Raw genomic sequence first — 14,695 nt, 5'->3', positions numbered from 1 at the left:
TATACTTGTATGAAAATCTGAATCAATTGCTAGTGATAAAGACATTTGAATTCTGGCATATGAAAGTAGTGGAGTAGGAGAGGGAACAGAGAGATGAAACTGACTTAGGTGAGGGATCTGTTACGAGGAGAGTAGAGAGCTGATAGTCTCCATCGGCCATGCTTTTGGGATGCAACACATTGAGGCCGTGAGATGCTTCCCGCTGATGCCCAAGCATTGGTGGGGAGGTGACAGGGACTGGAGACTTCTGCCCAATGCGGGACTCCTCTATGATTGATCTTGGCATTGAAGTGCCTGGTGGGCAGGCCAAGACTTTCTCAAGCTTGCGCTGTTGTCTGAGACTCTTCCTAATGAATCCTCCCTCCCCCTTCCTTTCCTTTTGTAAATGTCAGTCTTGTATCTTGGTCTGAAAGCTTTCCTTGCCTACTCTTGCTCCCTATCCACCGCCCCCCCCCCAATAAATCTCTTGCCCTTGAATTTTTTCTTGATATCCGTTTCCTGGAAGTCCCAAACTTACAAACATCTTTATGATGATTTAAGTCTAATAATAGAACTATAGTCCAGAATAGAGGTCAGTAAACTTTCTGTAAAGGGTCAAATTATAAATATTTTAGAGTCAGTGGGCTGCATATAGCCTCTGCCACACAATTCTTTGCTTTTTCTTACAACCTTTAAAAAATGTAAAAACCATATTTAACTTGCAAGTTGTAAAAAAATTGGCCCTAGTTTGTCTATTCCTCCTGCTCTAGGATATAAAAGATCTAATTTCAGAGGTGTATTCTTATTTGCTGCATGTTTCTATTTTATTATTTGTAAGAAAGTGGCTAATTTCTGCCCACCAAGCTCACAGGGGTGTTTGTTAGCTTTAGCAGTGACATTAAATAATTTCAAAATGATTTGGGGGTCTGAGGGAGCAGTATTCTGAGATGTGGTAGAAATTTAAGAAGTGGAGGTGAATGCCAGTGAATATATATAGGTCTCAGGCAATTCGACTGATAAAGAGAAAAGTACAAGGACAATAGAAGTGGTAGCATCAGAAGCCCTTCTTTACATAACTTCTGTAAGCCAGCTGTGCATGAGAACCTTGAGGAAAAGGAATGAAAGAAGAAAGCTAGAGGATAGGAATAGATGGAGAGGACTTCCCTGGTGGCGCAGTGGTTGAGAGTCCGCCTGCCGATGCAGGGGACACGGGTTCGTGCCCCGGTCCGGGAAGATCCCACATGCCGCGGAGAGGTTAGGCCCGTGAGCCATGGCCGCTGAGCCTGCGCATCCGGAGCCTGTGCTCCGCAATGGGAGAGGCCACAACAGTGAGAGGCCCACGTAACGCAAAAAAAAAAACCCAACAACAAAACAAAACAAAAAAGAATAGATGGAGAAAGAAAGTAAAAAAGAAAATGAGAAGAAGGGCAAGAACATGGAAAGAAAGCAGAAATTGTTACTTAATCTTTTTTATTCCACATGATAAAATGGTTAAGAAAAGACGGAATGGAAAAGGGAAAAAAAGGCAGCCTATGGGAGTGGAGCAGATAACCTAAAATTTGATTGAGAGAAGTAGTTGTCCAGAAATTATGTTTTACATTTCATAAAGGTAACTCTCCAGGAAGAGAACTGTGTGATGGAACCCTGATTAGAATCAGTTAAGATGAACCCAAGGAAAACATTCTTAATAATTTGGATTTCTGGAGTTTGATGAGAATGCAGAGAATTGCTGTTATTTCAATGACTGTATTAGAAGAAAATGTTTTAGACCACTTAACAGAACAGTTGTACAAGTTTTGTTCATTCCCTCTAGGAAAATATATGGTTTGGGATGTAGGACTCATTGTTCTGCATTAAATGTCATAGTAAAAGGAACATTCTGGTGTGGTTTTAGATTAGAAATTGTAAATATTGGATGGAACTAAAGTGAGGGTCTAGATGGGATTAACTATCTGGGGCCAATATATGCCGTGTTTCATCACACCATTCCCTTTTTCTGGGCACACCTTGCAGTTAGGTTGGGGCAATACCTATGAGTTTCAGCCAGTGAGATGAAGGCAGAAATCATACAAGCCACTTTCAGGACTGGACCATAAAACATTTCTCTTGTCCTTCCAGCTTTCTTTTTTGTGGCAGTGACCTTGGAGGCCAAATGCTGCAGTGGGAATAGCTACAAGTTGAAGGAAGGCAGCCCAGTTTTTACCATGCTATGCCTGGTGAGAAGTAAACTGTAATTGAGTTAACCCGATGATATTTGGTGGTTTATTTGTTATTTTACCCGAGTGTGGCCTATATTGATCAGTAGAGATTCCACAAGTACCAAGCCAGAGTCAATGGCTTGCTGCAGGTAGGGCTCAGGAAAACATCTGAACATTAAGTTTGGTTAGCCAATGTCATTAAAGAGTGGCATACAGAAATGCCGTCTGTGGAAAAGCAGATTAAAAGGACAGCAGATGTTGCTGGAATCATTTCAAGGGTACAGAATTCTAAACAAGGAACAACAACAAAAAAAGCGCTCAGTGAATGAACCTGCCCAGATGAATTCAAGCAAGCCTTTTAAGGCTAGAGGAAAAGAGGGAAAGTCAGATATGACATGTACCTTCTGGAGATGTCAACACTGAGGCAGAATATGATGGGAATTGCTGGCGTTGTTAGTGCTGGTTGAGTGTAGGATCAAATTCTCCTTCCTAATGTTTAAAAACTAGCGACAAGGGAAAGTTCTCCTGAAGAGAAATTATTGTTGCAAATAGGAGTTAATGTATTAAAGGGTAGATATCTGTGCTGTGGAAGGCTGATGTGGTAATTTACCTGACACAAAGAGCTGATCTGCCCAGACCCCTGCCTAAAACTGCAGGGCTCGCTCTGTCTCCTCACTTGAACACCATGCATGCTGAATTATTTATTGTGTCCCAAATTAATCTTCCATTCTCTCACTTTAATGCCTTTACTTATCTCACTCCCTCTGGTGAACTTGATCTTGTTGGCCACTTTTTGCCTGCTGAATTCTAGCTCCTTTTGAAGGCCTACATCAAATGCCATCTTCACATAAAGGATTTCCAGATGACTCTTGTGTATCAGATTCTCTCTCAGTTCTTTCATAGAACCTAATAACTTTCTGATGCCACTTTATTTCTACTTGTACTATAGTTGTCTGTGTTCCTGTCTGTTCTCTGCCACTATTTGTAAACTTCCTGAGATCTTGTCGAATTTATTGTTTGTACATCTCCTAGGACAAATCACAATCTCTGGTCTTAGGATGGGATAAATGAATGAACAGATAAATAGATAAATAGATGTTCAATTAAATTGAAGAAAACTGAAGAATGAAAAAAATACGTCTTTTTGCCATTATTAGATAGTAAAACATATTGAAAGTACTCATTAAATTAGCAGAGTATTTTTATAAGGAATGGGAAAGTGGGAGGAAGGGAAATTTTGGTAGCCAAACAGTTCTTAGTAAATACAGGTGATATAAGTAACAAATTATCATAAATCAATGATGCTAGGACACTCAGTTTGCTATTTGTAAAAAAAAAAAAAAGTTGGTTTAGATCTTATCTTATACTCTATCAAAATAAATGGGGCTTCCCTGGTGGCACAGTGGTTGAGAGTCCGCCTGCCGATGCAGGGGACGCGGGTTCGTGCCCCGGTCCGGGAAGATCCCACATGCCGCGGAGCGGCTGGGCCCGTGAGCCGTGGCCGCTGAGCCTGCGCGTCCGGAGTCTGTGCTCCGCAACGGGAGAGGCCACAACAGTGAGAGGCCCGCGTACCGCAAAAAAAAAAAAAAAAAAAAAAAAAATGGCAGTTAGAGCTAAACATTAAAAAAAATCAAGCCATAAAACATTGGAAAAGATTAATATTTATCTTGTGTCTAGACATGGAACAAGATAACCTTAAAAGCACTGGAGGAAATTTTTGACAAATGTAATTGACTTGAAAAACAAGTTCAAACAACTTTGATTCTTCAAAGCAGTATAAACATAAAGACAGGCATTAATTTGGGGGAAATATTTGCAAGAAATATGACAAAAACAGAATTTACATCCTCTAAATATAGAGCTTACATAACTTAGATGGACAATAGGACTACAATAGTACCTGACCTAAAAACTGATAAAAGGGAAAATAAAATGTTAAATCTCATTAGCAGTTAAAGAAATGCAAGTTCAAAAAACAATGAGATACAATTTTTTTTTTTTTTTTTTTTTTTTTTGCGGTACGCGGGCCTCTCACTGCTGTGGTCTCTCCCACTGCGGAGCACAGGCTCCGGACGCGCAGGCTCAGCGGCCATGGCTCACGGGCCCAGCCGCTCCGCGGCATGCGGGATCCTCCCGGACCGGGGCACGAACCCGCGTCCCCTGTATCGGCAGGCGGACTCTCAACCACTGCGCCACCAGGGAAGCCAATGAGATACAATTTTTGACCTATCAGATAATATTAAAGATTTAACAATCGATAATACTGAGTGTAATGTAGGTCAGTGAGTCATGCATTTATACTTACGGGAGTGGAAACTTTCTAGAAGGCAATTTAATAATATGTATCAAAAGACTAAAATATTTATCACTCTTGGCTCATTAATTCCACTGCTAGAAATCAATACAAAACAAATAGTGTATAATATAGACAAAGTTTTAGGCACAATGATGTTTGTAGAAATGTCACTAAAAATGGTGAAAATTAGAAACAATTAGATATCTAGCATGAGGGGAATGGTTCAGTAAAATATAATATATTTAGTGAAAAATATTATGCAGCTACTAAAAATTTTTATAGAGTTTTAAATGATGTGAGGAATTGCTTATATGATGTTGAACAAAAGCATATGATACATACCTGTGTAAAATTTTATATAGAGAAAAATTTGTCAGAAGGTTTACTGTACTTATTCCTGGTGCTAGCAATATAAATGGGTTTTTTCTTTGTAATTTTCAGAATTTCTACAATAATCACACACAGATTTCTAAACAGAAAATCATAAGCAAAATCACAGATTTTAAAAAGACTGATAACTTGAATGAAAAACTGGAAAAGTAAGATGATAAAGCACATACACATACAAAATAAATTCATGAATTTGAACGTCGGAATGTTTTTAAAGGTCTTTAAGAAGCTATAGCATTTAGAAGCACATTCAATTAGGTAGATTGAGGGAAGTCTGATAAAGGGATCACTTACTAGATTGTACAAGGTGCTAAATGAAACTAACAAGAGATAGTTCAGAATCCCAGGGTTAGCAAAATGAGGAGCTGTTTCTACCTCTAGATCTGAAATGGAAACAAGACGGTGGTTTCCAGCCCCAGGAAATGGTAGCTATATGGAAAAGGGTCTCTGGCAGAGGCTGCCAATACAGGGACATCAGGATATAGATCGGGGGGACAATGACCTCAGCTTTACTACCCTCTTGTCCTCCAGGCTCCGGGCTGTGCTTCCCCTTGGGTAACCTCTCAACTAGAAGCCAGAGAACAAGGGAGACTGTTGATGAAGAATAGCTTCTCACTGCACAGAGCAAGGTGTAAGGAGGAGAGTGGATCTGGAGGATAAATAGAAAATACAGCACAGATGCTATAGGAAAAAATCCTCCAGAAAATAAAAAACAACCCAGAGCTTGTCAGATCTCATAAGAAATTCTTTACATAATGAATTGTTGGTTCAAGTCAATATGAATTGGAGGATTGTTTGATACAAAATCTTCCAAATTAAGGAGAAACCTGGTTGATCAAGGTTTGGGCATGTCACAAGTAGCAAAAGGATTTTTGGACACAGCTAATATTATAGGAGAAAGAAAATAAGCTATAGAAACAAAAAAGCAGTATATGGAGTCTCATTAAAATAAAAGCTGAACAACAAAGAATCATCAATTTAGGGACAAAAATCCCCTGGAATAGGAAAATGCTATAGTTCACAAGTATGTGAGTGGGGATCAGGGAAAGAGCTAAGAAGGCTGGGACAAATTAGAGTAAAGAGAATACAGAAACTAATGAGAAGAAAATGATGATAATTTAAAAAATTGGAATGTAGGAGAGGTTTATATACATTGCATACATTTTGGTATATTTCTTTACGGAAAAAAAGTATAAAAGTGAAAGTTTGAAAATGGGATTTGAAGTTAAAAATTACAATTTTGTTATTAGTAATTATTTAAAGCTAAATTGAATAATTTTGCAATTTTCCTGTCTGCTTTATTGAGTGTTGCATTTTCAATGATGTTTAATTCGTTTGAAACACATTTTTGTGAATTACTTAGGAGTGAGGTCATGTTATAAAATTCAGAATATGGTAGCCTGCCAAAGTTTTTGGATAATTGTTTTAAGTGATAGTATTAACCTTGGAAAATAAAATATGGCTGTTTTGGAAAGATAGCATTTCCTTCAAAGGTTAAAAATATATTGACAGACCCTGAGACTCAGTAGGAATTCATCTTTAAGATACAGCCCACATAAAAATTTTAGATATTGCCTGATGGCAGAGAGATAAATGGTTGTCAGAAAATGGGAAAGACTCATTTCCTAAGTCTGAGCGGCAATTTTCCTATAGCTCTGTCACATGGATAAAGTACTTGCCTTTCCGAAGCAGGTTGCCTGAAGGGAAGGAAGGAATGGCCAAGATGAATGAGATAAGCCAAAATAATATTTATTTTCTGAAGTACACTATTAACATTTCACAGTGGGTCTGCCAGAACCTTTCTTCCAGTGTCGTTATGTGGATGACATAATTAAGACATTTGTTAAGTTAACAGAGGTGGAGAAGAGAGACCCTCTGCAAAAGCATATTTGTCAAAAATGAAAGCATCTGTTGCAACTCTGCCTTGTGTCTGTTGCTCTTCTTTTGCCTGGTCCTATCCCCTGTGTGCTTGAAATTTGTTCACTGTTCTTAGCTTCTATTTAGAGCTAGATGAAGAAAACTTGGAACGGATATTGTGTCATTTATAACATTTTTTTGAATTTTATTTTATTTATTTTTTTATACAGCAGGTCCTTATTAGTCGTCAGTTTTATACACATCAGTGTATACATGTCAATCCCAATCACCCAGTTCATCACACCACCACCACCACCACCCTGCCTCTTTCCCCACTTGGTGTCCATACGTTTGTTCTCTACATCTGTGTCTCTATTTCTGCCCTGCAAACTGGTTCATCTGTACCATTGTTCTAGGTTCCACATATATGCTTAATATACGATACTTGTTTTTCTCTTTCTGACTTACTTCACTCTGTATGACAGTCTCTAGATCCATCCACGTCTCAACAAAGGACCCAACTTCGTTCCTTTTTATGGCTGAGTAATATTCCATTGTATGTATCTACCACATCTTCTTTATCCATTCGTCTGTTGATGGGCATCTAGGTTACTTCCATGACCTGGCTATTGTAAATAGTGCCGCAATGAACATTGAGGTGCATGTGTCTTTTTGAATTATGGTTTTCTCTGGGTATATGCAGAGAGTGGGATTGCTGGATCATATGGTAATTCTATTTTTAGTTTTTTAAGGAACCTCCATACTGTTCTCCATAGTGGCTGTATCAATTTATAGTCCCACCAACTGTGCAAGAGGGTTGGTTCCCTTTTCTCCACACCCTCTCCAGCATTTGTTGTTTGTAGATTTTCTGATGATGCCCATTCTAAATGGTGTGAGGTGATACCTCATTGTAGTTTTGATTTGCATTTCTCTAATAATTAGTGATGTTGAGCAGCTTTTCATGTGCCTCTTGGCCATCTGTATGTCTTCTTTGGAGAAATGTCTATTTAGGTCATCTTCCCATTTTTGGATTGTGTTGTTTGTTTTCTTAATATTGAGCTGCATGAGCTGTTTATATATTTTGGAGATTAATCCTTTGTCCGTTGATTCGTTTGCAAATATTTTCTCCCATTCTGAGGGTTGTCTTTTCGTCTATTTCCATTACTCTAGAAGGTGGGTCAAAAAAGATATTGCTGTGACTTATGTCAGAGAGTGTTCTGCCTATGTTTTCCTCTAAGAGTTTTATAGTGTCCGGTCTTACATTTAGGTCTGTAATCCATTTTGAGTTTATTTTTGTGTATGGTGTTAGGGAGTGTTCTAATTTCAGTCTTTTACATGTAGCTGTCCAGTTTTCCTAACCACTTATTGAAGAGACTGTCTTTTCTCCATTGTATATCCTTGCCTCCTTTGTCATAGATTAGTTGGCCATAGGTGCGTGAGTTTACCTCTGGGCTTTCTATCTTGTTCCATTGACCTATGTTTCTGTTTTTGTGCCAGTACCGTATTGTCTTGATGACAGTAGCTTTGTAGTAAAGTCTGAAGTCAGGGAGTCTGATTCCTCTAGCTCCGTTTTTCTGCCTCAAGACTGCGTTGGCTCTTCGGGGTCTTTTGTGTCTCCATACAAATTTTAAGATTTTTTGTTCTGGTTCCATAAAAAATGCCATTGGTAATTTGATAGGGATTGCATTGAATCTGTAGATTGCTTTGGGTAGAGTCATTTTCACAATATTGATTCTTCCAATCCAGGAACATGGTATATCTCTCCATCTGTTGGTATCATTCTTAATTTCTTTCATCAGTGTCTTACAGTTTTCTGCATGCAGGTCTTTTGTCTCCCTAGGTAGGTTTATTCTTAGGTATTTTATTCTTTTTGTTGCAATGGTAAATGGGAGTGGTTCCTTAATTTCTCTTTCAGATTTTTCATCATTAGTGTATAGGAATGCAAGAAATTTCTGTGCATTAATCTTGCATTATTATTATCCTGCATTAATCTTGTATCCTGCAACAAATTCATTGATTAGCTCTAATAGTTTTCTGGTGGCATCTTTAGGATTCTCTATGTATAGTATCATGTCATCTGCAAACAGTGACAGTTTTACTTCTTCTTTTCCAATTTGTATTCCTTTTATTTCTTTGTCTTCTCTGATTGCCATGGCTAGGACTTCCAAAACTATGTTGAATAATAGCGGTGAGAATGGACATCCTTGTCTTGTTCCTGATCTTAGTGGAAATGGTTTCAGTTTTTCACCATTGAGAATGATGTTTGCTGTGGGTTTGTCGTATGTGGCCTTTATTATATTGAGGTAGGTTCCCTCTATACCCACTTTCTGGAGAGTTTTTATCATAAATTGGTATTGAATTTTGTCAAAAGCTTTTTCTGCATCTATTGAGATGATCCTATGGTTTTTATTCTTCAATTTGTTAATATGGTTTATCACATTGATTGATTTGCGTATATTGAAGAATCCTTGCATCCCTGGGATAAATCCCACTTGATCATGGTGTATGATCTTTTTAATGTGTTGTTGGATTCTGTTTGCTAGTATTTCGTAGAGGATTTTTGAATCTATACTCATCAGTGATATTGGTCTGTAATTTTCTTTATTTGTAGTATCTCTGTCTGGTTTTGGTATCAGGGTGATGGTGGCCTCATAGAATGAGTTTGGAATTGTTCCTTCCTCTGCAATTTTTGGGAAGAGTTTGAGAAGGATGGGTGTTAGCTCTTCTCTAAATGTTTGATAGAATTCACCTGTGAAGCCATCTGGTCCTGGCCTTTTGTTTGTTGGAAGATTTTTAATCACAGTTTCAATTTCATTACTTGTGATTGGTCTGTTCATATTTTCTATTTTGTCCTGGTTCAGTCTTGCAAGGTTATACCTTTCTAAGAATTTGTCCATTTATTACACGTTGTCCATTTTATTGACATAGTGTTGCTTGTAGTAGTCTCTTAGGATGCTTTGTATTTCTGCAGTGTCTGTTGTAACTTCTCCGTTTTCGTTTCTGATTTTATTGATTTGGGTCCACTCTCTCTTTTTCTTGATGAGTCTGGCTAATGGTTTATCAATTTTGTTTATCTTCTCAAAGAACCAGCTTTTAGTTTTACTGATCATTGCTATTTCTTTCTTTGTTTCTATTTCATTTATTTCTGCTCTGATCTTTATGATTTCTTTCCTTCTGCTAACTTTGGGTTTTGTTTGTTCTTCTTTCTCTAGTTCCTTTAGGTGTAACGTTAGACTATTTGAGATTTTTCTTGTTTCTTGAGGTAGGCTTGTGTATAGCTATTAACTTCCCTCTTAGAACTGCTTTTGCTGCATCCCATAGGTTTTGGATCGTCATGTTTTCATTGTCATTTGTCTCCAGGTATTTTTTTATTTCCTCTTTGATTTCTTCAGTGATCTCTTGGTTATTTAGTAATGTATTGTTTAGCCTCCATGTGTTTGTGTCTTTTATGTTTTTTTCCCTGTAATTCATTTCTAATCTCATAGCATTGTGGTCAGAAAAGATGCTTGATATGATTTCAATTTCCTTAAATTTACTGTGGCTTGATTTGTGACCCAAGATGTGATCTACCCTAGAGAATGTTCCGTGCGCACTTGAGAAGAAAGTGTAATCTGCTGTTTTTGGATGGAATGTCCTATAAATATCAATTAGATCTATCTGGTCCATTGTGTCATTTAAAGCTTCTCTTTCCTTATTTATTTTCATTTTGGATGCTCTGTCCATTGGGTAAGTGAGGTGTTAAAGTCCCCCACTATTATTGTGTCACTGTCGATTTCCTCTTTTATACCTGTTAGCAGTTGCCTTATGTATTGAGGTGTTCCTATGTTGGGTGCATATATATTTATAATTGTTATATGTTCTTCTTGGATTGATCCCTTGATCATTATGTAGTGTCCTTCCTTGTCTCTTGTAACATTCTTTATCTTAAAGTGTATTTTATCTGATATGAGTATTGCTACTCCAGCTTTCTTTTGATTTCCATTTGCATGGAATATCTTTTTCCATCCCCTCATTTTCAGTCTGTATGTGTCCCTAGGTCTGAAGTGGGTTTCTTGTAGACAGCATATATATGGGTCTTGTTTGTGTATCCATTCAGCAAGCCTGTTTGTGTATCCATTCAGCAAGCAAGTTTGGAGCATTTAATCCATTCGCGTTTAAGGTAATTATCGATATGTATGTTCCTATGACCATTTTCTTAATTGTTTTGGGTTTGTTTTTGTAGGTCCTTTTGTTCTCTTGTGTTTCCCACTTAGAGAATTTCCTTTAGCATTTGTTGTAAAGCTGGTTTGGTGGTGCTGAATTCTCTTAGCTTTTGTTTGTCTGTAAAGCTTTTGACTTCTCCATGGAATCTAAATGAGATCCTTGCTGGGTACAGTAATCTTGGTTGTAGGTTCTTCCCTTTCATCACTTTAAGTATATCATGCCACTGCCTTCTGGTTTGTAGAGTTTCTGCTGGGAAATCAGCTGTTAACCTTATGTGAGTTCCCTTGTATGTTTTTTTGTCATTTTTCCCTTGCTGCTTTCAATAATTTTTCTTTGTCTTTAATTTTTGCCAGTTTGATTACTATGTGTCTCGGTGTGTTTCTCCTTGGGTTTATCCTGTATGGGACTCTCTGCGCTTCCTGGACTTGGGTGGCTATTTCCTTTCCCATGATAGGGAAGTTTTTGACTATAATCTCTTCAAATATTTTCTGGGGTCCTTTCTGTTTCTCTTCTCCTTCTGGGACCCCTATAATGTGAATGTTGTTGCGTTTAATGTTGTCCCAGGGGTCTCTTAGGCTGTGTTCATTTCTTTTCATTCTTTTTTCTTTATTCTGTTCCACAGCAGTGAATTCCACCATTCTGTCTTCCAGGTCACTTATCCGTTCTTCTGTCTCAGTTATTCTACTATTGATTCCTTCTAGTGTAGTTTTCATTTCCAGTTATTGTTGTTCATCTCTGTTTGTTCTTTAATTCTTCTAGGTCTTTGTTAAACATTTCTGGCATCTTCTCGATCTTTGCCTCCGTTCTTTTTCCGAGGTCCTGGACCATCTTCACTATCATTATTCTGAATTGTTTTTCTGGAAGGTTGCCTATCTCCACTTCATTTAGTTGTTTTTCTGTGGTTTTATCTTGTCCTTCACCTGGTACATAGCCCTCTGCCTTTTCATCTTGTCTATCTTTCTGTGAATGTGGTTTTTGTTCCACAGGCTGCAGGATTGTAGTTCTTCTCGCTTCTGCTGTCTGCCCTCTTGTGGATGAGGCTATCTAAGAGGCTTGTGCAAGTTTCCTGATGGGAGGGACTTGTGTTGGGTATAGCTGACTGTTGCTCTTGTGGGCAGAACTCAGTAAAACTTGACTGCTGATGGGTGGGGCTGGGTTCCCTCCGTGTTGGTTGTTTGGCCTGAGGCAACCCAACACTGGAGCCTACCTGGGCTCTTTCCTGGGGCTAATGGCATACTCTGGGAGGGCTCACGCCAAGGAGTACTTCCCAGAACTTCTGCTGCCAGTGTCCTTGTCCTCACAGTGAGACACAGCCACGCCCTGCCTCTGCAGGAGACCCTCCAACACTAGCAAGTAGGTCTGGTTCAGTCTCCGCTGGGCTCACTGCTCCTTCCCCTGGGTCCCGGTGTGCACACTACTTTGTGTGTGCCCTCCAAGAGTGGAGTCTCTGTTTCCCCCAGTCCTGTCGAAGTCCTGCAATCAAATCCCACTAGCCTTCAAAGTCTGATTCTCTAGGAATTCCTCCTCCCATTGCTGGACCCCGAGGTTGGGAAGCCTCACGTGGGGCTCCGAACCTTCACTCCAGTGTGTGGACTTCTGTGGTATAAGTGTTCTCCAGTCTGTGAGTCACCCACCCACTAGTTATGGGATGTGATCTTACTGTGATTGCGCCCCTCCTACCATCTTATTGTGGCTTCTCCTTTGTCTTTGGATGTGGGGTGTTTTTTTGGTGAGTTCCAGTGTCTTCCTGTTGATGATTGTCTAGCAGCTAATTGTGCTTCTGGTGTTCTTGCGAAAGGGAGTGAGAGCGCGTCCTTCTACTCTGCCATCTTGGTTCCTAATCCATTTTTAACTTTTAATAATAAAGATAAACTACAGTTTAGCTGAAGCACCAATTTCAGCAATAAAATTATTGCTTATATCAGAGAGAGAGAGAGAGAGAAGGAGAGACAGAGAGACTTAGGGAGAAGATTTATTAGTATAAGTTGTGACCTAAAACTTCAAAAGCACTTTTAATTAGCCAGGTACAGTGTGTGTTTGCCTGTTTTACCCTTTTACTTTCTTGTGTATTAAAGAGTATTTCCAAGTCTGGCTGAGTGGCCTTCTCACATTGAGGAAAGTAATGCTTAGGGGAGATAGTGTTGCCAGATATCCAATTTATGACAGATAAATTTGTTAACATAGAGTATAACTCAAATTTGGGTAATTTCTCCCTCACTTGTCCCAAATGCTAACCCTCTGGTGCTAGTATAAGATGTGAGGTAATCTTGAGCTTGTATGTTATTTCCCTGCAAACGAAGTTATTATATCATGAAAGTGCACAAAGCATCTAAAGATATCTTATGCAAAGTGCACTAATAAAAGGAGCAAGAGCATGTGTGTGCCCGCATGGGCACCTTTCCTTGTCCAGCATGTTCTTTTGGTTGTTTTTGGTCCAATCCTCAGATCTGCATAATTGTGAGAGATTCTCAGTGGCCCATTAATCCCACTCTCCAGAGACAAACTCTGTTATTAGTAAAATGTTTATCTTTCCAGCCTTCTGCAGTGCACATTTAAATGTGTATATTTTCTATATTATGCATACTGAATTGTAATTTGCATTTAATGTATGGTAAGCCAATACCTAGCAACTACCTGATCCTTCCTAATGGCTGCATAGTATTTGGCTGTATGGATATTCTCTATTTTAAAAACTTTATTAGACAACATTTACATTATTTCAAATTTTACTAATGAAACAAATGCTCCCAATCCCCCAGTGGACTTCACAGTAACAGGTATCTTTGCATTTTTGCTTTTCTTGTTCCTGTAGGATAAATCCGAAATGTGGAATTGTTGTGACAATAAACAGATTGCTGCAGTGGGTGCATTGCAACATTGCCATCCAGAAGCTTGTGCAATTTATATTCTGAGTGTAAAAACTCTATTTCCTCACACATTCTGCCTTGAAATCTCTAGCTCTTTTTAATTTTTGCAGGAATGATAGGTAGAAAGTGATATTTTATTGTTTTGTTACATTTCTACTAGCTGAAGTGTTGAGTAAAATTTTTAAAAGTTTAATGCCATTTGTAACAGCATGGATGAACCTTGAGGGTATTATACAAGTGAAAGAAGTCAGACAGAGAGAGACAAATTCTGTGTGATTTCACTCATACTTGGAATCAAAAGAAACAAAACAAACAAGCAAAAAAGATAAAATAAATGAACAAATCAAACCAAACAAAAACAAACACATAGAGGAAGGGGTGTGGGGAGACTGCAAAATAGGTAAAAGGGGTCAACTGTATGGTGACAGATGGAAATTAAACCTTTGATCGTGAGCATTCTGTAGTGTATGCAGAAGTTGAAATATAATGTTGTACACAAAAATTATGTTAAAAACCAATTTAAATAAATAATAAAGCTTTGGGGTCATTGACCCTTTGCTTCAGCTTTGTGCAGCAGCTCAAAAAAAAAAAGGAAAGTTTAAAATCCAACTAACCAAAAAAAAAAAAAAAGGGTAATTTTTTTTTCCCAGAATACACTCATTTTCCTCATTATGGGACCTTTAGGAAGCCTTTGTGTTTGCCAGTGTTCTTCCTGTAATGTTGTGACTGGAGTTACTGATGCTTATTATAATTTGTGTGGACTCCTCTCTTTCTGGAAGAGTGCATTTCTCTCTGCAGTATTAACTGAGAGGGAAGGTTCTCTGTTTTTGATGAGATTGATGCTGATCCTGACACGACTCACTAAGTGGATCCTATTTCTTTCTAACTTAATGGTGATTTTCACA

At 38.4% G+C, this 14,695-nt stretch overlaps 1 long non-coding RNA gene across 1 annotated transcript in view; it reads left to right on the top strand.

The window, feature by feature from the left end:
• Nucleotides 1-12,085: 12,085 nt before the first annotated feature.
• Nucleotides 12,086-14,695, top strand: part of LOC105748518 (uncharacterized) — a 97,288-nt gene continuing 94,678 nt past the window's right edge. The window contains exon 1 of the long non-coding RNA XR_007470637.1: nt 12,086-12,276. This is a non-coding gene — a long non-coding RNA (uncharacterized LOC105748518). The remainder of the gene's footprint in view (nt 12,277-14,695) is intronic.

Source organism: Orcinus orca, chromosome 12, assembly GCF_937001465.1.
Source record: "Orcinus orca chromosome 12, mOrcOrc1.1, whole genome shotgun sequence".
In the NCBI taxonomy this organism is placed as follows: domain Eukaryota; kingdom Metazoa; phylum Chordata; class Mammalia; order Artiodactyla; family Delphinidae; genus Orcinus; species Orcinus orca.
This window is presented reverse-complemented; position numbering and strand designations above follow the sequence as displayed.